The sequence below is a fragment of the Peromyscus eremicus genome, chromosome 7 (assembly GCF_949786415.1).
Source record: "Peromyscus eremicus chromosome 7, PerEre_H2_v1, whole genome shotgun sequence".
Taxonomy (NCBI): Eukaryota; Metazoa; Chordata; class Mammalia; order Rodentia; family Cricetidae; genus Peromyscus; species Peromyscus eremicus.
Window position 1 is genome coordinate 12,911,696 of NC_081422.1, and position 27,449 is coordinate 12,939,144.

Genomic DNA, 27,449 nt, shown 5'->3' on the forward strand with positions numbered 1-27,449 from the left:
AGGAATCAAGAAAGCTCAACCCGATGAAGGCTAGGGAAAACATGAATACTATTTCTTTCAAATAATTTAAGACTATTTTTAGCTCTAGAGCAGGTTTTCAACCTGTGGGTTAAGACTCTGTTGGAAAACACAGATACTTACATTAAGTTTCACAACAGTAACAAAATTACAGTTATGAAGTAGCAATGAAAATAATGTTGTGGTTGGGTTCACCACAACATGAGGCCCTGTATTAAAGGGTCATAGCAGGAACTGTCATAAAGGCAGAGAACCACTGTTCTAGAGTGTCCTGGTATGGGATAAAAATCTTCCCAAGAAGTACCACTCTCTAACCCTGAAGCAGGCTGCTGTGGGACATGCCTCCTTTTGGTGTGACAGGCAGTAGTGTGGATGGTGGCCTGAGATGCTGTTTTCTGAATTCCTGATCTGAGGGTTGGGAGCTGGACTGTGTGGTTCTGAGGCTGAAAGATGAAGTAGTCATTGTATTGGTGACATTTCTCATGCAGCAATTCATCTGGCTTTTTTTCTTTTTTCTTTTTTCTTTTTTTCCATTTAAGATCCCAGCTCCTGGATTGGTGCTGCTCACATTTACAGTAGACATTCTAGAAACTCCACAGACATGCCCAGATGTTTGTCTCCTAGGCGAGTCTATACTCTGTCAAGTTATCAATCTCTATCAACTCTTAGGGTGATTAACTATTTCCCCATTAAAAATAAACTCAGGGCTGGGGGGATGGCTCAGTGGGTAAAGACACTTGCTGTACAAGCCTGCTGCCTTGGATCCAGACTCCCAGATCCTGTGTAGAAGTCACAGGCAGTCCGTGAGGCCAACACTGGAGGTTGTCCTCTGACCTCTACACGCCTTCCTTCACACATGAACATGAACACAAAAGAAATGAACGTTCCCAAATCTAAACAAATGCATCACCTCAAGTACTGCTTAAGCAGAAAACTATGACCTGTTTATCTGGCTTATCTTAAAGGGAATTTGCGCAGGTAAATGGTTGCTTTCTCTTCTCCACACGTTTTGTCTCTTTCAAACTCCTTCTACACAGAGCATAATCAGTATGCTCACTTCATGATGCTGCGGTGAACATTTGGCTGAGAAAATACATGTTTACTGTTGAAAGCCTGCATGTGTTGATTTTCAAGTAACTGTAAAACACTGTGATCATCATTTTTTATTGTATTGCTATATATAAATTCATTCTGCCTTAAAAACCTAGTAAGGTTATTGGTCATTACTATTTTTAAAATACGGCATTCCCAATTTACATGCAATTATTGAAGATTATTCACTTGTTAGTTAAACTTAAGGAAGCCAGGCACCAGAGGATTAGGTCAAATCCATTTCTGCAAGTTCCATAGATACTGAAATGGACATCTAGCTACTATGTTGCTCACAGCAAAGCCACAGCAATTCCTGTGGTGTTTTATGTGACTCTAGAGCCCTCTTTTTGTTTTTGGACAATTATCATGAAAACGACCCTGTTGTAACATTTTGATGTCTAATATTTGTGAGTTTCAACAGAAGCAATATTGTGGCTTTGTGTGTGTGCCTACACATACATACACACTCACATGCCGTGCCTACACATACATACACACTCACATGCCGCCTCACTGACTAGAGTGGAAATGGTTTAATGTGACTCTATTATTTGAAGCATCATTTTCTGATGACTCCAGCAAAGCCTTTGATCAGGCCAAGCTGTGTGGCTCAAAGGAATCCATGCATAGAATCCTATCTAGCCTCAGAAAGATTGCATCATAGAAGCTGAATGGCTCAATTGCTATTATTCTAAAGCTAGCATTCTGGGGAAGCATTACTATTCACCAACATCAAAAGAGTTGCTAGAATGGAAATTGACCCTGCCTTGTAATATAAACAGGTCAGCTGTGGGAGAGTGCTCAGAGACAGTTATGATGTAATATCCTCCATCCAGCACTCACAGGCTAATCTATTTGGGCTTCTCCTCTGTCATTTCTCTTTCCCAGGAATAAAATAAAAGGTAAAGTGAATACAGATAAGGATGAGAGCTTCTCTCTAGCCATTTAAGGAATAAGCCTATTGTTCAGCCTCCACCAGGAGACAGTGTGGCTACTAGAGTCAGTATTTGCCTCACATCACGGGGGCTGTTCCCTGGAAGACTTCCCTTTCTTTTCATGGGTGATGTTTTTCTCTTCCGATTTATGATCTGTGTGTCTCTGCTGACATTTTTTTCCCCTAAAGTTTTCATTGTTCATCAGTGTGCACTGCAGCACACAGCTAATGTTTGTGCAGGGGCAGCTGGCATTTAAAAATAGAAATCAAGGGTAAAGCTAGACCTTATTTTTAAATTTATTTTTTTAAGTTAGCATACAAGGTATTATTATCATTATGGCATTTGCAGATAAAGCTGATCAGTAATTCCTTCTGAACTTTATCTTCTGATCCTCCAGTCCCCTTTCCATGCTCATGTCAGATGAATCTTTCTTCACTTCTCACTTCTTCAGCATCTCTTTTACCCATGATCAGTTGCCTCCCTAGAATTTTAGGTTTTACCCACAATTACAACCATTTGGGAATATATGCATATAGTACAGGCCCAGAGAGCGAGAAAATAGTGCTTTTGTTGTTCTGAGGTTGGGTCAACTCACTAATAATATGCTTCCTGGATCTACCGATCTTCTGTAAATTTCTTGATTTTACTGTTATGGCTGAATAAAATTCTACTATGTGTACGTACCACATTTTCACTATCTGTTCATCGGTTCATGGGCATATAGGCCAGTTGCATTTCCTTGCTATTGTGAATAGAGCCACAAAAAACATGGATGTGCAGTATCTCTGGGGAAGAATATGGGGTCCTTTGAGCATATACCCAGGGCTGGTATGGCTGGTACACCTTGTTTATCTAGCTCAGCCTTCTATTCGCTGATTTTACTAGCTTCTTGACACCCCTCATCTCAGTCTTAGAATTCTTGGTGAGCATAAAAACTAAGAGTGAAGAATTTATTTACACTGGAAAATAGAAAGTTGCAGGTTTTTTTCCAAAAAGACTTTTTATGCAAATGAAGATGAAAAGCAGCTAAGGAAATTGAAATCAGCAGTAATGTAGACTTGATTTAACTCATTTATGTGAAAGTAGTCGGCAAGGTTGAGCAGATAGCTGTACCATCTCGAGTGTCTAATGCAGGGCTGGATTGCTCAGGATATGTTTGACCCGGAAGACTAAATGCCACCAAATTGGATTCATCCTTATTACTGCTTCAGAGCACCCAGCACAATGCCTGCTACAAAGAGACTCAGTAAATACGGGATGACCAGGTAGGTGAACCAAGTCAGTCAGTCTCAGTCTGGCTAGGAGTTTCACATTCTGAGTCAGATTTAGAGACCCCTCAGGTTCCCACACTGCTGGCCAGTTTCCACTCTCTCTTTACAAACTACAACAGAACTCTGAATCCATTTCCTGAACTTCATCATCCATGATGTATAAAATGCTACTTTTAGAAAACTCTTTAAATATATGTTTTGAAAACAATTAAATAGCAAGAAAATCACTCCTTATTATAATGTATTTTGCTTATTTATGACCATTGACTGTGTAAGGAATGCTATTTAACAGCAAAAACCTTTGTTCAGCTAAGCATCATCCATAATCTGTCATAGGGGTTCTGTATGAGGATCCTATAACCACCCTTCTCCCCCAGAACACTAGCAGGCTCACTTGTCTGCCAGAGTCTTTCCTGTGGGTGATGTAATTTTATCCTGTCGTTCCTGTATTCCTAAGCCTTGTACCTCTCTGAGAACCACTTCCTCAAGAGACATAAAGCAGCTCAATGAAGTACAAGCCCTCCAAAGTCAGAAAACCCAAACCCAGCTCCCCATCTTTGCTGCCTGCTCTGATTTTCTTATTTTCTTTGGTGATAAAAATCTGAATGTGAAGTGAAATAATGTGTGAACTGTAGAGACAGTGTCCTCCTCCTTGTGCAGAAAAGGTAAAGTTCTGGAGAATCAGACAATGATTTGATTTTTCCTTGTATGGGTTATATGACTTTTTGAAAGGGAATCTTTATTGACCCAATGGAATAAACTATAGATGGTGAAAGTGTAGAGCCAGGCAGATTAAGTCAAGAGAGGTATTATTTTTTCTTTTTTCTCTTCTTTTTGTATATAGAACTACAGAAAAATGATTTCTTGTTTCATTAAGAATTTTTTTATTCATGTTACATACCAACCACAGATCCTCTTCTCTTCCCTCTTCCTGCCTCCTCCCCAGCCTTTCCCCCTCCAGCCCACCTCCCATTCCCTCCTCTGAAAAGGTAAAGGTAAGGTCTCCCATGGGGAGTCAGCAAAGCCTGGTACATTCAGTAGAGGCAGGTCTAAGCCCCTCCCCCTGCATCAAGGCTGTGAGAAGCATCCCACCATAGTAATGAGCTCCAAAAAGCCAGCTCATGCACCAGGAATAGATCCTGATCTCACTGCCAGGGGGCCCTGAAGCAGATCAAGCTACACAACTGTCCAGGAGAGTTATTTTTAAGCAAAATTTCTGAGCTTTGGGGGTCCAGTGAATCTGTTCTTCATGTGGACACTGAGTGTATCTATGCTTTTGTTACTACAGAAAAAAGAATGGTATAAAATTGCTTTAAATAATACCTCCCATATGCTCAGTGATCCTGAATTTAGGAAATTAAAGATAATTATTATTTGATCTAATTTAATTAACACGACCCACCACCTTAGTGCCCCTGGGCTTCTCTAAAGAGAATGCAAATGCAACAATTAAATTAACCCACAGTGAAGATTCCCATCAGAAATGGAAACCGAAAGAATTATCTGATTGAAACTGGAGTCAATTATATGCCTTGGGTGTTTCCTGAAAATTCTTCTAACTTTACCTAGGCTGAAATGGAGGAAAGGATACTTAGTAGATGTTATTCATTTCTGAATGAATCATCCATCCATCCATCCACCCATCCATCCATCCATCCATCAATCCATCCATCCATCCATCCATCCATCCATCCATCCTTCCATCCATCCAATGCACCCAGTGTTTTCCAAGTCTCTCCTCTGTGATAGATGTTGTACTGGATGTTGAATATAAGACTGAATGAGATTCTTCTCCTACTTTTGAGTCATAAACCTGGAATGTGACAAAACATGATCAATATAACTTAAATGCAGAAAATATAAAATTCTACTTTATAAAATGTATAGTTATAAAATACGTTATAAATATATAAGATCAAAATTTCAATCTGTAGTTATCTCTATAAGTGGATAGATATTCTGTCAGTGGATGGTATTGAGTCTATGCCTCAGGATTAAGATTTAACAAAGTGGCTCAAAGGTTTTTATCAAATGTTTAACACACATCCAGACCTACCACTTGTTGGAGCTGGTTTGAAAAGGAATAGGAGCATATGCCGTCCTTGTTAGTAGGTTGTTATTACCACAGTTTCCCCAGTGCCTGTAGACCAAGCTTGGACTAGAACACCTAGCAGATATTAAGTGATACAATGTATATAAAATAATAAAACAATCGAGTAGAGTAGAAACTTCATTTTTCTCCTGTGTTTAATCCACCATGATCAATTAGGCTTCATCCAGGGATGCAAGGGTAGTTCAACATATGAAAGTCCGTCAATGTAATACACAATATAAACAAACTGAAAGAAAAAAAACACATGGTCATCTCACTAGATGCTGAAAAGGCATTTGACAAAATCCAACACCCCTTCATGATAAAGGTCTTGGAGAGATTAGGAATACAAGGAACATACCTAAACATAATAAAGCCAATTTACAGCAAGCCAACAGCCAACATAAATTAAATGGAGAGAAACTCAAAGCGATTCCACTAAAATCAGGAACAATGCAAGGCTGTCTGCTCTCCCCATACTTATTCAATATAGTACTTGAAGTTCTAGCCAGAGCAATAAGACAATATAAGGAGATCAAGGGGATACAAATTGGAAAGAAAGAAGTCAAGCTTTCGCTATTTGCAGATGACATGATAGTATACATGAGTGACCCCAAAAATTCAACCATGGAACTGATACAGCTTATAAACACCTTCAGCAACATAGCAGGATACAAGATCAACTCAAAAAAATCAGTAGCCCTCCTATATACAATTGACAAACAGGCTGAGAAGGAAATCAGAGATACATCACCCTTTACAATAGCCACAAATGATATAAAATACCTTGAGGTAACTCTAACCAAGCAAGTGAAGGACTTATATGACAAGAACTTTAAGTCCCTGTAAAAAGAAATTGAAGAAGATGTCAGAAAATGGAAAGATCTCCCATGCTCATGGATAGGCAGGATTAACATAGTAAAAATGGCAATCTTAGCAAAAGCGATCCACAGATTCAGTGCAATCTCCATCAAAATACCAACATAATTCTTCACAGACCTGGAAAGAACAACACTCAACTTCATATGGAAAAACAAAAAACCCAGGATAGCCAAAAGAATCCTGTACAATAAAACAACCTCTGGAGGCATCACCATCTCTGACCTCAGGCTCTACTATAGAGCTATAGTAATAAAAACAGCTTGGTACTGGCATAAAAACCAACATGTGGACCAATGGAATTGAATTGAAGACCCTGACATTAATCCACACACCTATGAACATATAATTTTTGACAAAGAAGTCATTCTTCATTGAAACCCTCCTATTTTCAGCCCTCCATTTCAATTTCATTAAGCAACGCATCTATCGATAAAACTTCGAAATTTTTTAGTACCACCTGAGAAGCTTAGAGATTTTTATGTTGTATTTAGGATATTCCATGATCTACTTTAAACCCCGGGTTTAAATCTCTGCATAAGCCAGGTTCCAGTTTTGCTAAGGTGTGCTGTGTATTCTGCTGACTTTTGAGTCTTCACTCATCTCTGAAGGAAAGGCTTTGACTCTCTTTTTATTACTCTTTTTATTTTTGAAATTATATTTTACACTCAGGTGAACCATCATCTCCTCAGATGAACTCTCTCAACTCATTGCCTCTCTTAAAAAGTGGTGTTGAGTAGGTTGAAACAGAGTGTAAGCACACTGTGAACGACTTGAATCAAATCTAATTATATTAGCGTGACATCATATAAGAATAACAAAGCTTACTAATATCAAGTACTATGGGCTTAGAACCTCTTTTTGGAATGAAAAACCCTTTATAACCGAGTCACCCCTGGAATTTCTCCCATGTCTGTCCACTTTTATGTCTTTATCATGCTGTGTTCTCTATACGAACGTTCTTTTATACTACTTAAAAATCTAAGCCTTGTTTAAGAACCAGCTCTAGGATGAGCTTTGGAATTGCTGCAATATGGATTAACCTGAGTGCGTTAGGGTGTATCTCCTGGTTTAATCTCAGCACTGCATTAGGATGGAATAGGATAAGGTAGGTTAGAATGGGGTGGAATAGAACTTACTCTCTCTGTCATTTAGGTTGTCTTATCACTAATTTATATACTATTATTACACTCACATAGTAATCTGTACGTTGCTACTATTCATAAAAAAGAATTGCCTTAGTTAGGGTTTCTAATGCTGTGAAGAGATACCATGGCCACGACAACTCCTATAAAGGAAAACATTTCACTGGGCATGGTTGACTGTTTGAGAGGTCCATTATCATCATGGCAGGAAGCATGGCGGTGTATAGGTAGACGTAGCGCTGGAAAAGGAGCTGAGAGTTCTACATTTGGATCTGCAGGGAGCACGAAGAGATTGTGGTACACAGGCCAGGCTTGAGCATCTGACACCTCAAAGCCCACCCCCAGTGATACACTTCCTTCAACAATACCACACTTATTTCAACAATGCCACACCTCCTAATAGTGCCACTCCCTGTTAGTGAATGGAGGTGTATTTTCTTTCAAATCACCACAACCCACTCCCTTGCCCCATAGGCTTATAGCCATATCATAATGCAGAAATGTTTCAAGTCCAAATTTAAAAGTTCCCATAGTATATAACAGTCTCAACACTGTAAAAGTACAAAGTCCAAGTCTCTTCTGAGATTCATGCAATCTCTTAACTGTAATCCACTGTAAAATCAAAAAGTAGATCACATACTTCCAGCATATAATGGTACAGGATATACATTACTGTTCCAAAAAGGAGCATAGTGAGGAGATACTGGACCAAAGCAGAACTGAAAACCAGCTGGGCAAACTCCAAATTCTGTATCTTCATGTCTGATGTCAAAACTTTCTTCAGATCTTCAACTCCTTTCAGATTTGCTGACTGCAACACACTTCTTTCTCTTGGGCTGGTTCCACTCTCTGTTAGCAGCTTTCCTTAGCAGATATCCTACAACTCTGGTGTAGACAAATTTCTAAACGGTCTTAATAAATAAAAATATGGAGCCAACTATAGGGGTAAAAGTCTTAGAGAAAGATCAGAGGAATAGGACAAACCACAAGTTAACCTCACCTCACTAACTCCGCAGCTTCCAAAGACAGCTTCTTCCTGTATACTCACATTTATATGCCTTTTCTGTTCTGTTCTCTCATTGGCTCTCTTAGCCCAGCTACATCACATCCTTTTCTTACACAGCTCTGTCAATTTCTGTCTTTACAGAGCTCTAGACCTCTATGGTTGGTACTGAGATTAAAGGCATGTGTCACCACGCTTGGCTCTGTTCCCTAGTTTGGCTTTGAACACACAGATATCCTGCCTGCTAAGTGATAGGAATAAGGGCGTGTGCTATAGCTGCCTGACTTCTTTGTTTATTTATAATGGCTGGCCTTTTTCCTCTGATCTCCAGGCAAGCTTTATTTATTAAAGCACAAATAAAATATTACCACAATCTGGCATCTCCAAAATCTTGGGAGCCAAGGCCTCCATGCAGGGACACCCCTAACATATTCCTGGCCTCAGCAGCTTTCCTTAGTCATGGAAGGAGATTCTATAACCCCTTTCTTCTATCCTTGACTCTAAAGCAAGAATTACGTGGCCAAAGCTTTCAAGTTCTGCTGCCTGCTGGTGCTGGAACATGCCCTCCCCCATTCGATTATATCTTCACAAACTTTCTGTTTTTTATGGTTTCCTTTACTGTGTAAGTTTGGCTGTGGTGAAATTTGCTCTGTATACTGGATTGGCCTTGAACTTAGAGATCAACTTGTCTCCTGAGTGCTAGAATTAAAGGTGTGTACCAACATACCTGGACCCAAACTGTTCAATTCCCTTTTACAAGTTGTAAGTTTAGCTAGGTAGGGTCTTGCTCTGAGGTCACCACTCACTTTATCCCATTTAACATCAGGCTTTTCTTTGTTTATCTCCTTGAATACAGGATTTAGCTTCGTTCCACTTCCCAGTGCCCCCTTTCTCTCGGAAATGTACATTTTGCATTTTCCTTGACTACCTTGCTCTTTTTCATTATAGATCTTCATAACCACATGAAAGAGTTAATACTCGGCTGTTTTGAAATTTCCTCTGCCAATGCAACTAATCTAAAACTTCAATTTAGCCTCAGGTAGACTTTTTAGACAAGGGTGTAAGTAGCCATTTTGTTCCCCAAAATATCACAAGAAGTCTCTCTAGGCCACATATTAATATTCGTCTTCACTGAAACCTTTTGAGCTAGGCCCCTACAGTTCAGATCACCCCCAGCACCACTGACTTCAGTGTTCCTGCTAGAATAGCCCATTAAGTCCCACTTAAAGCATTCAACTGCTTTTCTAATCCAAAGTCCCAAAGTCCACATTCCTCCAAACAAGAACATTGTCCAGTCTATCACAACAATATTCCAGTCCCTGGTACCAACTTCTGTCTTAGTTAGGGTTTTATTGCTGTGAAGAGACACCATGACCATGAAACTCTTCTAAAGAAAAATATTTAATTGGAGCTGGCTTGTAAGAAAGATCAGAGGTTTGGTCCATTGTCATCAAGGTGGGAAGCATGGTAGCATGCAAGTATACATGCTGCTGGAGAGGTAGCTGAGAGTTCTACGTCTGGATCTACAGGCATCAGGAAGACTGTCACACTAGACCTGGCTTGAGCATTTGAGACTTCAAAGCCTACCCCCAACAACACACCTCCTCCGTCAAGGCCATGTCTCCTAATAGTGTCAGTCCCTATGAGCCACTGGGGCTATTTTATTTTAAATCATCACAAGAATAAATAACTTGAAACAGAGACTTTTGCTTATTAAGTGCTTAATTTGAATGTTATTGCCCACTACCATGTAGAATTCAATGAACATATATTGAACAGCTTCTAGAGTATTCTGTCCTAGGGGAAGGGTAAAGATTAGAAACATGGGGCTGAGAGTTTAATGGTTTCTATGCTCCATGTAGATGCTCTAAACATGCCGAGGGAAACCTCTTGGTTTTCTCCATCTCAGAGTCAGTGAGTTTATTCAGACATTTTTGGAAGTTGGTCTGTTTGCAATGGGCTTTTAAATGAGAGACCTTGAGGAAGTTTGGAATGAATGCTTTCACTGGTCCAACTCTTCCAGGATAATGAAGGCTAGAAAACATTTCAGTAACAAAGCAAATCCTTAGGCATTGGCTGAATGCCCAGGGTTTGTTTCTTTGTTGAAGATTCAGTGGCAATGTATTTGGCATTAAGCCTGGCATATTGTAGCTTCTCAGTAAAAATCAGAGGGATTTCTCCTTTCTTTCCCTAAGCTCAGTCATTTTAGTGCCTCTTAACACAACATATAGTTAAAGAAATGACCACGTTCTCTCTTGAAACACAGGAGCCATAGCTCAGGGTCTTCTCCATATGCTAGAGTAAACTCTGCTTCATATCCATCTAAAATTCCTCTCAACAACAATGGCTTGATTCTGTTCAGGCTCCTGAAGAATTCAATGAGTGAATTATAGACGGATGCTTCTTCTTCGTCAATGAAGTTTGAAGATGAACAAACTCCCTTCTGGATGATGTTAAGGATGTGGAGGCTCTTTACTCTTTGCTAATGTGCTGCCTTATTCCATCCTCTGGGTACCTCTATTTATGACTGAGGACAGGGATAGTCCAACCAGGAGTTTCTGTCTGATCTGCTCCATGAGATTTGGCTGAGAGTGAGATGCAAATAATGCTTTTGACTGTAGAGTAGTAAATGACAACAGTAACATTGACAAACTACAATTAACTTTAAAATTAAAACAAAAATACTCTACATTTTTATTCTTCAGACAGGAGATGAAGGGTTTTTTTGTTTTGTTTTGTTTTTTAACATATGAAATGAGCATCCCATTAGTGGAGGAATGCAAGTGGAGTCTAGACCATTTCCTGTGGAGGAAATACTTGAAACCAGGTTTCTCTAGACTGGGAGATTCTATATTTTCAAGAAAAGGTGAGCCTCTATGCTTCCAGAGGTCCCTGAACCCATTGGTGTGGAGGGAACGCCAGAGCTCCTGAGGGCCAGAGAGCTGTCCCATGATCTACCATACATTGCCTAGGATGCTCATTCATAGTCAAGATATTTGTTACAGAGATTGACAGAATCTTGTAAGTGACTTATTTGTTTTTATATTCTTTACTTTCCTGACAAATGAGTAAAATGAGTGAACATTTTGGGCTATTCTTTGGGAAGAATACATAGCTTGTATTTGATTTCTGCCCCAAGGCAGACTTGGCCAAAAGGGGTGTGAGTTGAGGAATGAATGGTGAGCTATGGTTTGTGCAAAAGAGCAACGTATGGGAAGATCCAATTATCCTTTAGCATTTAGTCTTTAAATTTTTTCTACTGATATGATGAATAAATATGAAAATGGAAATATTGAATGATTAGAGACAGTTCAAAATTGACAGCAGATGGTTTTTTTTTGGTTTTTCGAGACAGGGTTTCTCTGTGTAGCTTTGTGCCTTTCCTGGAACTCACTTGGTAGCCCAGGCTGGCCTGGAACTCACAGAGATCTGCCTGGCTCTGCCTCCCGAGTGCTGGGATTAAAGGCGTGCGCCACCACCGCCCGGCTGACAGCAGATGGTTTTTTAAAACAAAACTTTCCTGTAACCCTTAAAGGAATTGAGAATTGATAACACAAGAAAGTAAAACAGGTACTCTCTCTTTAGGCAAGAGGTCTAAAAATTACAAGCAAAACATTAGGATTTTAAAAATGACATTATATTGCTTTTTAAGATAATGATTTTATCATAACACTTTCATACATGTGTATTGTGTAGCTAGATTGTATTCATGTCATTACCCTCCCCATTTCCTCTTAATGCTACTGCCCCTCTTTCTGTTCAAATTTTGTTGTTTCTGCAAATGGCCTAATTTTGCTTTTCTTTATGGTTGAATAAAATTCCATTGTGTGTACACACCGCATTTTCTGTGTCTGATCATGTGCCGATAGACATTTAGGCTGATCCCAGAACCTGGTTATTGTGCTATAATATGTTCACTATACAGTGCTATAGTGAACATGCTTGTACAAGTTTTTCTGGTGGGAGCTTTTTCAGGCTAATTTGTGGATCTACCCAGGAGTGTATAATAGGGTCATCTGGTAGATCTAATCGTGGCTTGATGATTAAAAATGGAGAGGTTTCTATAATTGGCCATGGAAAGAGATCCTGAGCAAAGATGTCTTCAGATACCAACTGTAAATGTTGATCATGTGCTGTGGAATAATGCTTTTGTACATTGGTTTAATAAAATGCTGATTGGCCAGTAGCCAGGCTGGAAGTATAGGCAGGATAAGCAGACAAGGAGAATTCTGGGAACAGGAAGGCTGAGTCAGGAGATGCCAACCCACCATTCAGGGAGCAGCATGTAACGGCACACAGGCAAAGCCATGGAACATGTGGTGACATGTAGATTAACAAAAATGGTCTGAGTTTAAATGTAAGAGCTAGTTAGTGGTAGGCCTGAGCTAATGGCTGAGCAGTTTTAATTAATATAAGCTTCTGAGTGATTATTTTATAAGTGGCTGTGGGGTTCGTGGGGCTGGGCAGGACCTGAGAAAAACTTTTAGCTATAGTCATGACATCTCTCAGTGAATTCAGTATCTCTCAAATACCTATTCTAAGGCAAACCATATACTTGTTAAATATACTACACAGGATGATATGAATGTGAAGTTATTGTATACTGTTGCTGAAATAATGAATACCTTAAAACATGTTTACTGGAATACAATTTATATAACAATTTTTTTTCCTTTGAATGTGTTCAATGAGATACTTTTTGGTGTATTCATAAAGTTGTACAGTGAAATTTACTACTTAAATTTTAGAACATCCCCATTGATCCCTAAAGAAACACATGCTAGGTACCAGTCACCCCACCTTCTCTTTCTTCTCAGGACCATGTAACCACAAACTATTTTTTTTTCAGTGCTTGGACAAACCTCAGGGCCTCATACAGGCTAAGTAAGAGCTCTGACACTCAGCTAGATTCCAATTTGTAGAGTGTTACAATGCAGCTAGAAGTATGTATCTGCAAGTTTTTATGTAGACATATGTTTTAAATTCATAGGTATAGTCATTGTACATGAATGTTTTAAATTTATTTGGATATTCATATTCATATATAGGATCGAAATCACTGGCTCATGTGTTTATGTATTTAAAATTAGAAGGCTCTGCAAAAATTATTTTCCATAGTGATTGCACCATTTTATGTAGGCTATAACCCTTATCGTTATTGAAGTATAAGTGCAGATAGAATTGTGTATATTTAAATGTACAGTACGATGTCTGCACTCTCATACACTATTCACAATATCAAAGATGTAGAAGCAACTAAGACACATCAACAGATAATTGGCTAAGGACAATTCACTAAATTATGAGAAACTTGTCGTCACCCATAAAAGTATGGAAAGCTTGACACTGTTGAGAACACTTTTTTTTTTTTTTTTGAGACAGGGTTTCTCTGTGTAGCTTTGCCCCCTCCTGGAACTCACTTTGTAGACCAGGCTGGCCTTGAACTCACAGAGATCTGCCTGCCTCTGCCTCCCGAGTGCTGGGATTAAAGGCATGTGCCACCACCGCCCGGCTTGTTGAGAACACTTTTAAACCAGAAAGGCATTTTTAGGCCCTATAATACACAGCTGCTTAGGTGTAGAATATGAAAATATTGAGTCCATCAAACAGAAGATATATGTGGTGGTCATAGGCTAGCCATAGGAAAATGGGAAAATAATAATGACCTATTTTAATATTATTTATTTGCGTGTGTGTGTGTGTGTGTGTGTGTGTGTGTGTGTGTGTGTGTGTGTGCCTCACATGCTGCAGCTTAGATGTGGAAACCAGAGGGCGGTTTACAGGAGTCCTTCCTTCTATACGGGTTTTGGTGATCAACCTCAGGTCTTCAGCTCAGCAGCTGGGCTGCTATCTGCTGAGTCATCTTGCTGGACCCCAGAAACAGCATTTTAATCTCCAGTGCTTTTGAACAGGTTTATTCTGGCTTGGACACTGTGTTGTCTCTACAGTTGTATTTTAAAGGTACAGCATATTGAGGATAGAATTTGTACAGTAGTTTGTTACCATCCTGTTTCTTACTTGCTTTGAATTATACCAACATGCCCTGGACTATTGTTTAACACTGATTTGATATAGTTTTCTGTTTTCTTCCTCCCCTAGGAAGATTCCCTTTATCACCCTAGTATTACCTAATTTGCATGCATTAATACTCTGCTAATACTAACTGAGCACATACTTTGTGTCATGCTCTATATCCTTTCCTGGAAAGAATAAATTTGACATGAGATTACCCATTTCATCCTTTCTATGTAGACACAGATATATGTTTTGGAAGAGATGAAAATATTTTTCAAATTGAAGTCAAGTGGAATTTTGTCTCTCATCTTGTTCACTCTCAAAACTGTATCCTGATACTTTTTCTTATCTGTGGCTATTCCATACTTGTTGGGATGTTTTTCATTCATGGATTCTACCCACTGGGCAGTGGTCATGTCTCAAAGTGTAACAATCAGAAATGTTTTCACTATCAAATATTCCCCTGGTGGATAATTAAGGATTTAACAGAACACAGACCGAGGAAGGTGTCATTATTCATCTGTAAAAGTGATACTAATAATAGCTGCCTCTGGGAATCTGAATGAAAACTGCCTCCCATAAACTTATTGATTTAAACACTGAATCTCTAATTGGAGACACTCTTTGGGGAGGAATGGAACTGTGGTGGTTTGAAAGAAAATGACCCCCAAAGGGAGTGGCACTATTAGGAGGTATGTCCTTGTTGGAGGAAGTGTGTCACTGTGGAGGCAGACCTTGAGGTTTCATATGCTCAGGATACCACCCAGTGAGTCAGTCAACTTCCTGTTGCCTGTGAGTCAAGATATAAGGACTGTCAGCTCCCACACCAGATCTGCCTGCACACGTTCATGCTCCCTGTCATGATGACAATAGACTGAACCTCTGAAACTGTAAAGGAGCCACCCCAATTAAATGTTTCTTTATAAGAATTCCCGTGGTCATGCTGTCTCTTCACAGCAATAGAAACCCAAACTAAGACAGGAACCTTTAAGAGGTGGGATCTTCTTGGAGGAACAACTTCATCAGAGGCAGGTTTTGAGGTTTAAAGCCTTGCATCATTTCCGACTGGTTTTCTTTGCTTCCTGTCTGTATGCAAAGGAATGTGTTATCATCCAGCTTTCTGCTCTTGTGGTCAAACCATGCCTCCATTGCCATGATACACTTTTATTCCTCTGAAACTGAAAGCCAAATAAACCCTTTCTTCCTTAAACCGTTTTTTTGTCATATTTTATCACAACAGAAAAGTAACCAGTACACTGTCTCGTAGGATAATTGTAATTGTTTAATAAGATCATTAACACAGAACAACTTTGCAAAGTACCTGGTACATGTGAGCTAATTGAACTAACTTAACATATACTCAGTACTACATATCAAACACCTCCTCCCATGCCTTGTGTGTGAGGTCACAAAGAAATGCCATGCCGAACTAGCAGTGCTGATAACAATGACTCAATCCCCACCTCAGCTTGGTTTTAGTAGGAAACAGAAATCAGAAGTGTTTCTCATAAGCTCGTATGACTAGCTGAGTGCTCCTGGCTGCAGACGTCAACACCAGAATGAACAACTGTAGCACCTTTTCTTTCTGGGCTGCTTCCCCTTCTCACACACCCCTACACAACCCAATAAGCTTTAGTAGCTGGCTGCTGTTCTCTACTGTCCAAGGCCACTGAACAGTTTTATTAGAACTGTTCTTTCTAGCCACAGAGAATGGCTGTGTTCAGTGGTTTCTGGTTGTGCCTGCTAACATTTGGATCCCAAACCCAGAAATACACCTGGGTTCTTCTTTAGGAATCCTGTCCCTCTTTTAACCAAACCAAAAAACTTCCAATTCAGCCCTCCTACAGTAATAATCATCTGCCACTGCTTGCCTCTGCCACCCACCATATATGTTTCCGAATTTTAGAGTCTGTCTCTTCAGCTGTTCCTCTCCTCCACATACTCTACCTGCTCATCTCTCCTTGCCTACTTGAATAGGTACCCTGCATTATACTCCTCTACGAAGTCATGCTGTCTGCTAGTCTATACTCTGTTAGCACCATCAACTGGTAAAGGATGCCCATCTCTTGTGATCTGGGCATTCTACTGAGGAAAAACAATCTTCATGGGGATGCCCTCTTGATCAGGTTCCTGTCCTACTGCACTCACACCCCACACCCTTGTGTCTTACTGTTCCGTCTTTCTTCATCCTTGCGATCTGTAACCACTATCTCCTGGTGTTTACACAGTTGCTGGTTTTTTTCGTCTAGCTGGTCTCCTAGTCACAGCCCACCATTTTTATGTACTCTTTTCCCTAATATTGGGATTCCTGTTCTGCCCTGCGCTGCTCAGGACTCCTTCTCCCTGATCTCGGGGTCCACCCAGCCTAAGTCAGACACTGCCACTGTCTCCTCAAGTCTCCTTCCTCTCTTGAAGTCTGTGATGCCATCAGTCCCCGGCATCTTGTTTTCTACTACAATGTGACCTTGCCTCAATACAAGCTTGATAATCAGTGGCCAAAAAAACCGACACATTCAGCTTCCAAATTCACACAGATTTTAACGATTTCTGCCACTATACAAACAAATGATCCCAAACCCTTTATCTCTAAGCTTTCTTTAGTCTCCACTCTCAAAAGTCCCTTGTTCTCTGCTCTTGTCATTTCCTCTGATCACTGGATTCAGTCTTACAAAGATGAAAATGTCTTTGGGGTATAAATAACATTAAAAGGTTGTCACATGCTGTTCTATGTTGCCAAATGAGCTGGCTCTGAATTGGGATTTGGCCCACCTGCCCTAGACCCGCACATACTTGTTTAAAGGTTTCCTCCAGAGCCTCTGTTCTGGGTCAAACTGGCCCCCTGACTCTGACAGAAAAAAGGAGAGCAGACCAGAGCATCCTAGGAAAAAGATACTATATTCTTGAGAATAGCTATGAGGTAAACTATCTCTAGTACAGGTTACTGTATGTATCTCATAATATTTAAAATTTTTAGTCAAAAATTATGCATATAATTAAAATTGCAAAATATAATCATAGATGTTTAACTCTAAATAATCCCCCCTATTCTTGATTTTACCTTCTAAAATGTTCAAAGATACCTTTCAAACTTTTACTGAAATGTGAAGTTTATCTCAGATTTTATATGTTCATGGGATATGGCTCAAAATATCTATAAAATCTGCAGCACAAAAGTGAGCTTAAAATTTGCAATGAAGCCAGGCAGCAGTGACACACGCCTTTAATCCCAGCACTCTGGAGGCACCAGCCTGGTCTACAGAGTGAGTTCCAGGAAAGGTGTCAAAGCTACACAGAGAAACTCTGTTTCAAAAAACCAAAAACCAAAAACCAAACAAACAAAAAAACCCAAAAAGCAAAAAACAACTTGTAATGAGGGGCCAGGTGTGAAGGAAGCACTGAGACCTTGTGGCTGCACCTGACTCTAGCCGGGCCAGAGGGTGAAGAAAGAAGTGAGCCAGTACATGGGGGAGTTAATGGAAAGAAAGGAACAAACAAGTGTGTCTTGGAGACACAAGAGAAAGAGAAGCCGAGCAGTTTCTGAGCGCCGTGAAGAGAGGCAGAAGTGGAGGTGCGACATGAGGAACATCCTGAGGTGAGAGCCCTGCACAGCCACCTGTGACCTTGGTAATGTCTGGGCGCTGCTGCAGGTGAGCGCCATGTATGTCTGGGTCCATGGTCCTGATGCAGCCAGGGTCTGTGTTGATGTCCCTGTCCTCACCAGCCACCACATGGTGGTACCAGGGGTGACATGGGCTTCAGCGAGTTGGCCCTGACAGTGGGGGTATGGGAGAGCCAATCCTGGCCCTTATCCTGGAAGCACAGGAAAGCTGGCCTTGTCTCTCCCTGGCTGGGCTTATGTACTTGAGAGAGCGGCCCTGTCTCTCTCCTAGGAGGCATAGTAAAGCTGGCCCTGGTGTTTAGGACACAGGAGAGCTGGCCTGATGAAATGAGCACAGGAGAGCTGACCGCCCTTTTACGCCCTAGCTGCTTAGCAGCTAGGCAGCTTTCTGTGGAGAGCTGGCCCTGCTCCTTGCCTGGGTGGTGTGGGAGAGCAGCCCCTGATGGCATGGGCGTTGGAGGGCCAGCCCCTGCCTTTGCATGAGCAGAGAAGGAGATCTGGCCCTGGAGGCCTGGGTGCAGGACAGCGGCACTGATGGTGCTGGTATCTAAGAGCCCCGCCCCCTTGCTGGCACACACACACACATACACACACACACACATACACACACACACACACACACACACACACACACACATACACACACATAGAGGAGACGTGATCTAACCCCTTGCCTGGGCAGAGAAGGAGAGCTGGCCCTGGGCGCTCCTGTGCAGGAGAAATAGCCCCAAAGGTGTGGGCACAGGAAAGCCGGCCCCATCCCTTATACAGGCGGTATTGGAGGGCTGTGCCCAGAGGTATGGCACGGGAGAGTGGGAAAGCTGGTCCTGCCCCTCACCTGGCCAGATGGAGAGCATGGAGTGGATACTTGGGAAAGCTAGCAGGCAGACCAATTCAACTACCGCCGAGGCCCAGATCTACGTCTTTGAGTTGGCTAAACCATCATCTTCCTCATTTAGGAGTTTCTGGAGCATGTGAAGGGGCCAGCCCTGTGGATCCGCAGCTGCAGGATTCCCCTTATGACTCAGGGCAACAGCAGGATATCTGAGAGTCTCTATGAGGGACCCGTATTGACATTATAGCAGATGCTGGAGTCCTTGAACTAGTGTAAGGACTCGTTGTAAAGAACATTTGCAATGTTCGGGCTAATTGGGCGAAAGGCATACTGCATGACACAGTGCAACTTCAAGTGCCACTATGACGAATGAATATGGGATGGAGACCTGGAAAGACAAACACGGAGGAGTAGAATGGTGCATGCGCAGAAGGCTGCATTTGATAGAGGAACAGGTATTTGCTCAGAAAGGTCGATAAGATGTCTTTTGTTTGTTTGTTTTTAACTTTTAGTTTGTATTAACTTTTGTGGGTGAGGCTACAGGGGTAAAGGGTGAATATGGAAGTACTGGAAAATGAGTGGGATTAGGACACATGATGTGAAATATCCAAAGATTCAATAAAAAATTATGTTAAAAACAAAAAACTTATAACAAAAGACTTACTAGTAAAAACATATAACAAAAAAGGTTGAAAGCTAAAACTCCAAGTATAGGTAACTTAGTTTGCTACAGTATACTTGTGTGGAACTTGGATTCAACTCTTGTTTAGGAAAACAGACTCTCCTTTGGAATAAGGAGGCAACGCCAGGCCTCTAAGATATTTTTAGATAATGATAGATTTTTGTATGATTATTCTTGTCCTAAGAATTAAAAAAAATTAAAAATAAAGACACACCTATAAACAAGGTATACAGTAAATAGTCTTTTCAAACAATATATGTTTAACGATTAAAGTTTGTGGATTATTTATTTTTTATTTTTCTCTCATACATTGCATCTCTACCATAGTTTCCCTTCCTTCCACTCCTCTCAGTCCCCCCACCTCCCCTCTCCCCCAGATCCACTCCTCCTGTTTTCCTTAAGAAAAGAATTGGCCTCCCAGGGATATCTACTGAACACTGCATAACAAGATTCAATAAGACTAGGTACAAAGCCTCATATCAAAGCTGGACAAGGCAACCAAGTAGCAGGAAAGGGGTCCCAAGAGCAGGCAAAAGAGTCAGAGATACCCTGCACTTCAACTGTTAGGTGTCCCACAAGAACACCAAGCTACACAGAGGACCCAGCTCAGACCTATACAGGATTCCTCATTTTCACTTCGGTCTTTGTGAGCCCCTATGAGCCCCGTTGAATGTATTCTATGGGCCATGTTCTCATGGTGTCCTTGACCCCTCCGGCTCCTACAACCCTTTCTTCCTCTCTTTTGCATCATTCCTGGCTGTGAGTCTCTCTGCATATGCTCTCATCAGTTGCTGGATGAAGCCTCTCTGATGACAATTGGGCTAGGCACCAATCTATGGGTATAGCAGAATAATACTAGGAATCCTTTCATTGACTTATTTTTATTTTTTCAGTTGTGTTTGGTTCTATCCTAGGTCTCTAGACTATCTGGTCTCTGGTGCCTGGTCATCCAGGCAGTATCCAGCATGGGCCTCCTCTAATGGCATTGGGCTCAAGTTGGAGCAGTCATTGGTTGGCCACTCACACAAGTTCTGTCTCACCATTTAAACGAACACACCTTGAAGGCAGGACAAATTGTGGGTCAAAGATTTTGTGGCTGGGTTGACGTCCTACTCCCACCACTGGAAGCCTTGCCTGGCTACAGAAGATGATTAGTTCAGGCTCCATATCCCCCATTGCTAGGAATCTTCCCTAGGGTCACCCTTGTAGATTAGAGGGAGTTTCCACTGCACTAGGTTTCCACATAGCCCCAGACTGGCCCCCAATTTCAGTCATCTCTCACATTACTTTCTTCCTCCAGTACCCCCACCTGTTCCTGTCTGTTCCTATTCCTACCCGCCCTTAGTCAACCTGCAAAATGTATTCTATTTCCCCTTCTTAGGGAGATCCATGTATCACTCTTTGAGACCTCCCTGTTACTTCCCTTCTCTTGGCCTGTGGATTGTAGCATGATTATCCTTTACTTATTAACTGATATCCACTTATAAATGAATACATATCATGTTTACCTTTCTGGGTCTGGATTACCTCACTCAGGCTGATTTTTTCTAGTTCCATCCATTTGCCTTCAAATTTGGTGATGTAATTTTTCTTAACAGCTAAGTAATACTCCGTTGTGTAAATGTACCACATTTTCTTTATCCATTCTTCAGTTGAGGGGCATCTAGGTTGTTTCTAGGTCCTGGCTATTATGAATAAAGCTGCTATGAGCATAATTGAGCAAGTGTCTTTGTGATATGATTGAGCATCCTTTGGTATATGCCCAAGAGTGGTATAGCTGGGTCTTGAGTTGGATTGATACTCAATCTTCTGAGAAACTGCCATATTGATTTCCAAAGTGGCTATAACAAGTTTGTATTCCAACCAACAGTGGAGAAGTGTTCTCCTTTCTTCACATCCTCACCGACATGACCTGTCAGTAGTGTTTTTGATCTTACCCATTGATGTAAGATGTAAGAAGGAATATTGAAGTTCTTTTGATTCGCATTTCCCTGATGGCTAAGAATGTTGAACATTTCTTTAAGTGTTTCTCAGCCACTTGAGTTTCAATTCTCTGTTTAAATCTGTACTCCATTTCTAAATTGGATCATTTGTTTTGATTATGTCTAGTTTCTTGAGTTCTTTATGTATTTTGGATATTAGCCCTCAGTCGGATAGGAAGTTATGAAAATCTTTTCCCATTTCATAGGCTATAATTTTGTCCTATTGACTGTGTCCTTTGCCTTACAGAAGCTTTTCAGTTTTATGAGGTCCACTCATTAATTGTCTATCTTAGCACCTGTGCAATCAGTGTTCTGTTCAGGAAGTTGTCTCCTTTGCCAATATGTTCAAGGCAATTCCCCACCTTCTGTTCTACAATGTTCAGTGTATCTGGTTTTGTGTTGAGGTCTTTGATCTACTTGGACTTGAATTTTATACAGAGTGATAGATACGGACCTATTTGCATTCTTCTACATGTAGATATCCAGTTACACCAGTACCATTTGTTGACTATATATACTTTTTTTCCCACTGAATAACTTTGGCTTCTTTGTCAAAAATCAGTTGCCCATAGGTGTGTGGATATCTAAGTCTTTGAATCTATTCCATTGATCAACGTGTCTGCTTTTATGCCAATACCATGCAGTTTTTTTAAGTAGTTTCTTTATTTTTAAATTTAATTTAATTTTACAATGTAATTTAGTTCTACATATCAGCCACGGATTCCCTTGTTCTCCCCCCTCCTGCCCCCCTCCCCTTCCCCCCAGTCCACCCCCCATTCCCACCTCCTCCAGGGCAAAGCCTCCCCCAAGGATTGAGATCAACCTGGTAGACTCAGTCCAGGCAGGTCCAGTCCCCTCCTCCCAGGCTGAGCCAAGTGTCCCTGCATAAGCCCCAGGTTTCAAACAGCCAACTCATGCACTGAGCACAGGACCCAGTCCCACTGCCTGGATGCCTCCCAAACAGATCAAGCCAATCAACTGTCTCACCTATTCAGAGGGCCTGATCCAGTTGGGGGCCCCTCAGCCATTGGTTCATGTGTTTTCATTTGTTTGGCTATTTGTCCCTGTGTTTTATCCAACCTTGGTCTCAACAATTCTCGCTCATATAAACCCTCCTCATTCTCGCTAATTGGACTCCCGGAGCTCCACCTGGGGCCTAGCCGTGGCTCTCTGCATCCAGTTCCCTCAGTCATTGAATGAGGTTTCTAGCATGACAATTAGGGTGTTTGGCCATCCTATCACCAGAGTAGGTCAGCTTGGGCTGTCTCTTGACCATTGCCAGCAGTCTGTTGTGGGGGTATCTTTGTGGATTTCTGTGGGCCTCTCTAGCACTTTGCTTCTTCCTATTCTCATGTGGTCTTCATTTACCGTGGTCTCCTATTCCTTGTTCTCCCTCTCTGTTGTTGATCCAGCTGGGATCTCCCTCTCCCCCAAGCTCTATAGCTCTCTGTAGTACAGCTTAAAATCATGGATGGTGATATCTCTGGGAGTTCTTTTATTATTTTTAGCTATCCTGTTTTTTTTTTTTTTTCATACGGGGTTGATAATTATTCTTTCAAGGTCTACAAAGAATTGTGTTGGAATTTTGATGGGGATTGCATTGAATTTGTAGATTGGTTTTGATTTAATGACCATTTTTACTATGTTAATCTTACCAATCCATGAGTTTGGGTATCTTTCATCTTCTGATATCTTCTTCAATTTCCTTTCTTCAATGTCTTAAAGTTTTTACCATGTAAGTCTTTTTATTTTATACTATTTGAGACTATTGTGAAAAGTGTTGTTTCCCTGATTTTTTTCTTAATCTGTCATTTGTATACAGAAGGTGTACTGATTTTTGTGAGTTAATTTTGTATCTAGATACTTTGTTGAAAGTGTTTATCAGCTGTAGGAGGCCTTGATGGAATTTTTAAGGTCACTTATGTATACTATCATATCATCTGCAAATAAAGATACATTAAATTCTTTTCATTTTTCATCCACTGGATCTCCTTCAGTTGTCTTATTGCTCTAGCTATAACTTCAAGTACTGTATTGAAAAGCTTCAAAAGATTGAATGAACACCCTCATCTTGTTCCTGATTTTAGTGGAATTGCTTTGAGTGTCTCTCCATTTAATTTGATCTTGGCTATAAACTTGTTCTAATTTGTCTTTCTTATGTTTAAGAATGTCCCTTGTGTCCCTAATTTCTCTTTAACTTTTATCATGAAGAGGTGTTGGATTTTGTCAAAGGCTTTTTGGTATCTAATGAGATGATTATGTCCTTTTTTTTTCTTTCAGTTTGTTTGTATGGTGGATTGACCCGTCCCGAGGGCCACGTTATTTGATGAGACCCGAGGAGGCACCTCCTGAAAGATCAATGGGGGTGAGAGAGAAAGGAGACCAGGCGCGTAAAGGAAGACAAAGTCAGTCTGAGTTGCGTCAAGGTCTCGTTTATTGCAAGGGGAATCGGGTTTATATATGCTAGGAGCTAGGAGAAGTAGATAGGGGTATGGAAAGTTACTAGGAGGAAGTTAGGGTAAGGTAGGGTTCAGGAAAAGGTCTCTTTGTTCCAAGGCCTGATCAACGGACCATACAGCAAACCATTATGTTTCAGGGAGTAGATCAAAAGGTACATACTGTGGTTTTGTTGAAAAATGGTTGCTATTGAAACTGTTAACGGAAGATTGGGTACACTGCTTTTTCCCATGAGAATCAGTTAGGCTACTTGGCTCCTGACAATTCCCCCTTCTTTCTATAAAATGGCCAAAGCAGGCTTTGGTCATAAATCGAGATGGCCCCTGTCTTAGGCTATATGGGGTGTAGTCCTGTCTGGCAACGTGCCATGTTGAGCCGGTCTCTGGCGACCTCTGTACGTTGTGCTCCCAGCACAGGCCCCATACTATTCCCGTCATTGAGTACCCTCTAGCTTTTAATTATAGGGGTTTTTAGGTTCGTAGGCCACTGAACCTGAGCCTTTCACCTGTTTCAATAGTTTCCTCTTGTGTTTCTGTCCGATGGTAATGTACTGAAACAGTTTTTGATAGGGCCGAATCGATCTGATTTTTGATGAATTGTGTTAGTCGTTGAAAAGCCCAAGGACCAAAGGTGAGGAGGAGAAGGAAAATGATCAAGGGGGCCAGGAGGGTGGGGATCAGAGTAGAAAGCCAAGGGGACCCCTTTAGCCAACCCTCAAACCAATTGTTTTGATTTTCAAAATCACATTTTCTTTGTGCTAATCTTTCTCTTAGTTTCTCCATTGATTCTCTAACTACCCCAGTGTGATCAGCATAAAAGCAGCATTCTTCCTTCAAGGCTGCACATAAACCTCCCTCCTTTAAAAATAGTAAATCCAGACCTCTTCTGTTTTGTAACACAACCTCAGAGAGCGAGGTTAAAGACTTCTCCAGGGCAGAAATGGATCTTTCTATGGCCTCTAGGTCAGTAGTCATAGCCATTTGTAACTGCATAAGGTGGTTGCTCTGCATGAGGGCAGCAGTTCCTGTACCAACTCCTGCATCAATGCCTCCAATACCTAACAATAGGGCAATAGTCATCGACACAGGTTCTCGAGTGTATCTGCCTCTCTGCTCAAAGAATTCCATCACTGAGCTTTCTTGATGATAAGTGACACGAGGCCATAACTGGACCATCACACAAAATTCATGGGAATCATCAAATATCTGAGCAGATATGCAAGGGGTCAATCCTGTGTTACAGGCCCAGTAGGACCCGTTGGGTGCTTCAAGATAATAGCTTCCTTTATAGGGTGTCAGAGTTTGTTTACAGAGGTGACTATGGGATGATGGAATCTTGCCCAAACAAGAACCTTGTCCGGAGACTTCAGGGAGTGTTAGTTTATGTGGCTTAGTCTGACACCTATTGCTCGGGGAAGTAAGGTTATTGGCAGTAGACTGAAAGGCGATTCCTTCATAATAAGGGGGACTGGAGGTAAGGCAGAGCCAGCAACCCGAGGTTCTGTTTGGATTTGTGGCATTTAGGGCCAGATAAGCTCCCTGGACCAAATTAAACAATCTATCTCCTGTTCCTCCAAAAGGAGTAAGGAGAGTGCCATTACTGGAACCTACAATGGTAGTCACGGTGCCTATATGGTAGGGAAAGGGACAAGGATGAGGTGAGGGGGAAGGAGGTGATGGCACCTTTTCATGATTGGAGGGAACTTTTTGGTCAGAGAGAACTACATTGGGTCCTACCGACTGTGGGTACAGGTTTTCTATTGTTAGCAAGATCTTGAAAATGACTCCTTTATCTGTACCATCAAGATACCAGCAGAGTCCCCATGTTTTTCCTGAGGGCCATTCTCGATTTGCCCTACCCTGAGGGGTGAAGGTTATGTTTAAAGGTAATGATAGCCCTGGATTATAGGCTGTCCCAGTATAGGAGCTAAAGCAAAAATGTTTATATGTGCTAGGCTTACTGTATCCCCTTGTAACTGAAATAAGGTCCCAAGATGAAGTTGGTTCCCAGTAAGCTGCCCCTGTAGTTTCACAACCCCATCGAGCACAAAAGAAGGTCTCGAATCCCCCACATCTAGCAGCCGTGGCTCGGCTTCTACCATCCTTAGGGCAGACATAAAAGTCAGATTGTGCTAACCTACAACGAGCTGTAGGACTAACACAGCCTGGGGCAGTCATCACAGCAGGGTCATTATCATGGAATGTCCCACAAGGGCTTGTCCAAGTGGTTTTAGGACTGTGAGGAAATTGATTGCAGTTTGGAATCGTTTGAACCCCTGTACCATTTAACTGGTGTTGGCCAATAGTAGGTATATCCCAAGAATCCACTCCTGCAGCCAGCTGACAGAAGTCAGGAGTGAGTGATGGCCACCAGGAATAGGGAGCATGGTTTGCAGTAATGCTCCAGACCTCCTCCCCTGTTACTGTGAAAATTCGCCAGGTAAGCTTTTTAATAGCATGGGGACTTTCCTTGGAGATGCAGGAGAGGGGAAGGGGGAAGAGTAGTAAGCAAACGATGAAGCAGGGGTTGGTTTTCCAAGGCTCGCGATGAACAGGTCCTGCCATTGAGATGTCCGTGGCTCCCTTTATTTTCCAAGCTGGAGGCATTTCTGAAAGAAAAAGAGAGAATTTTGTCTCAGGATTGTGTCCTGGACATAACAGTTATTTTTTCCTTAATCTAGGGAGGCAATCTGTGTAGAGTAAAGCTTAATCAGTCTTTCTGGTAGCCAACGAGCCCCATTTTCCTTGGAGTCATAAATACATGCAGACCCCTTTCCCCAGATTATAACTGGATCAGGACCATCCCATATTCCAGTTATTGGATCTTTCCAAAGGGCCTGCGCATATCCTTGTTTGGTTTCTGGGTGCCAGTGTTGCTCAGCCGCAGATTTTCCAAAAGCGTCCAATGTCAGAAAATTTAATACGAATAGGGTGTGAGAAGGCAGAGCTTTGTGGTTTCCCTTAAGGGGAAATAGTGTCTCTTGTGAGCTAAGTTTATTAAGAGTATTTTTTAAAGTTTGGTGAGCTCTCTCCATGATACCTTGACCTTGAGGGTTATAGGATATTCCAGTGATGTGTTTAATTCCTAATTGTAAACAAAATTGTCTGAATTTGCTACTAGTATATCCTGGACCATTATCAGTTTTTATACATTTCGGCTGACCTAGCACTGTGAAGACATGTAACATATGATTGATAACATCTTTGGTGGCTTCTCCATTATGAGCGGAGGCACAAATAAATCCACTGAAGGTATCTACAGTAACATGTATAAACTTTAATTTGCCAAAAGAAGGAACATGGGTGACATCCATCTGCCATAGTTGTCCAGGTATAAGCCCTCTGGGGTTTACTCCATAATGAGGTTCAGGTAAGAGCATCAGGCAATTTTTGCAGCTTTTTACAATTTCCCTAGCCTGTTCTCT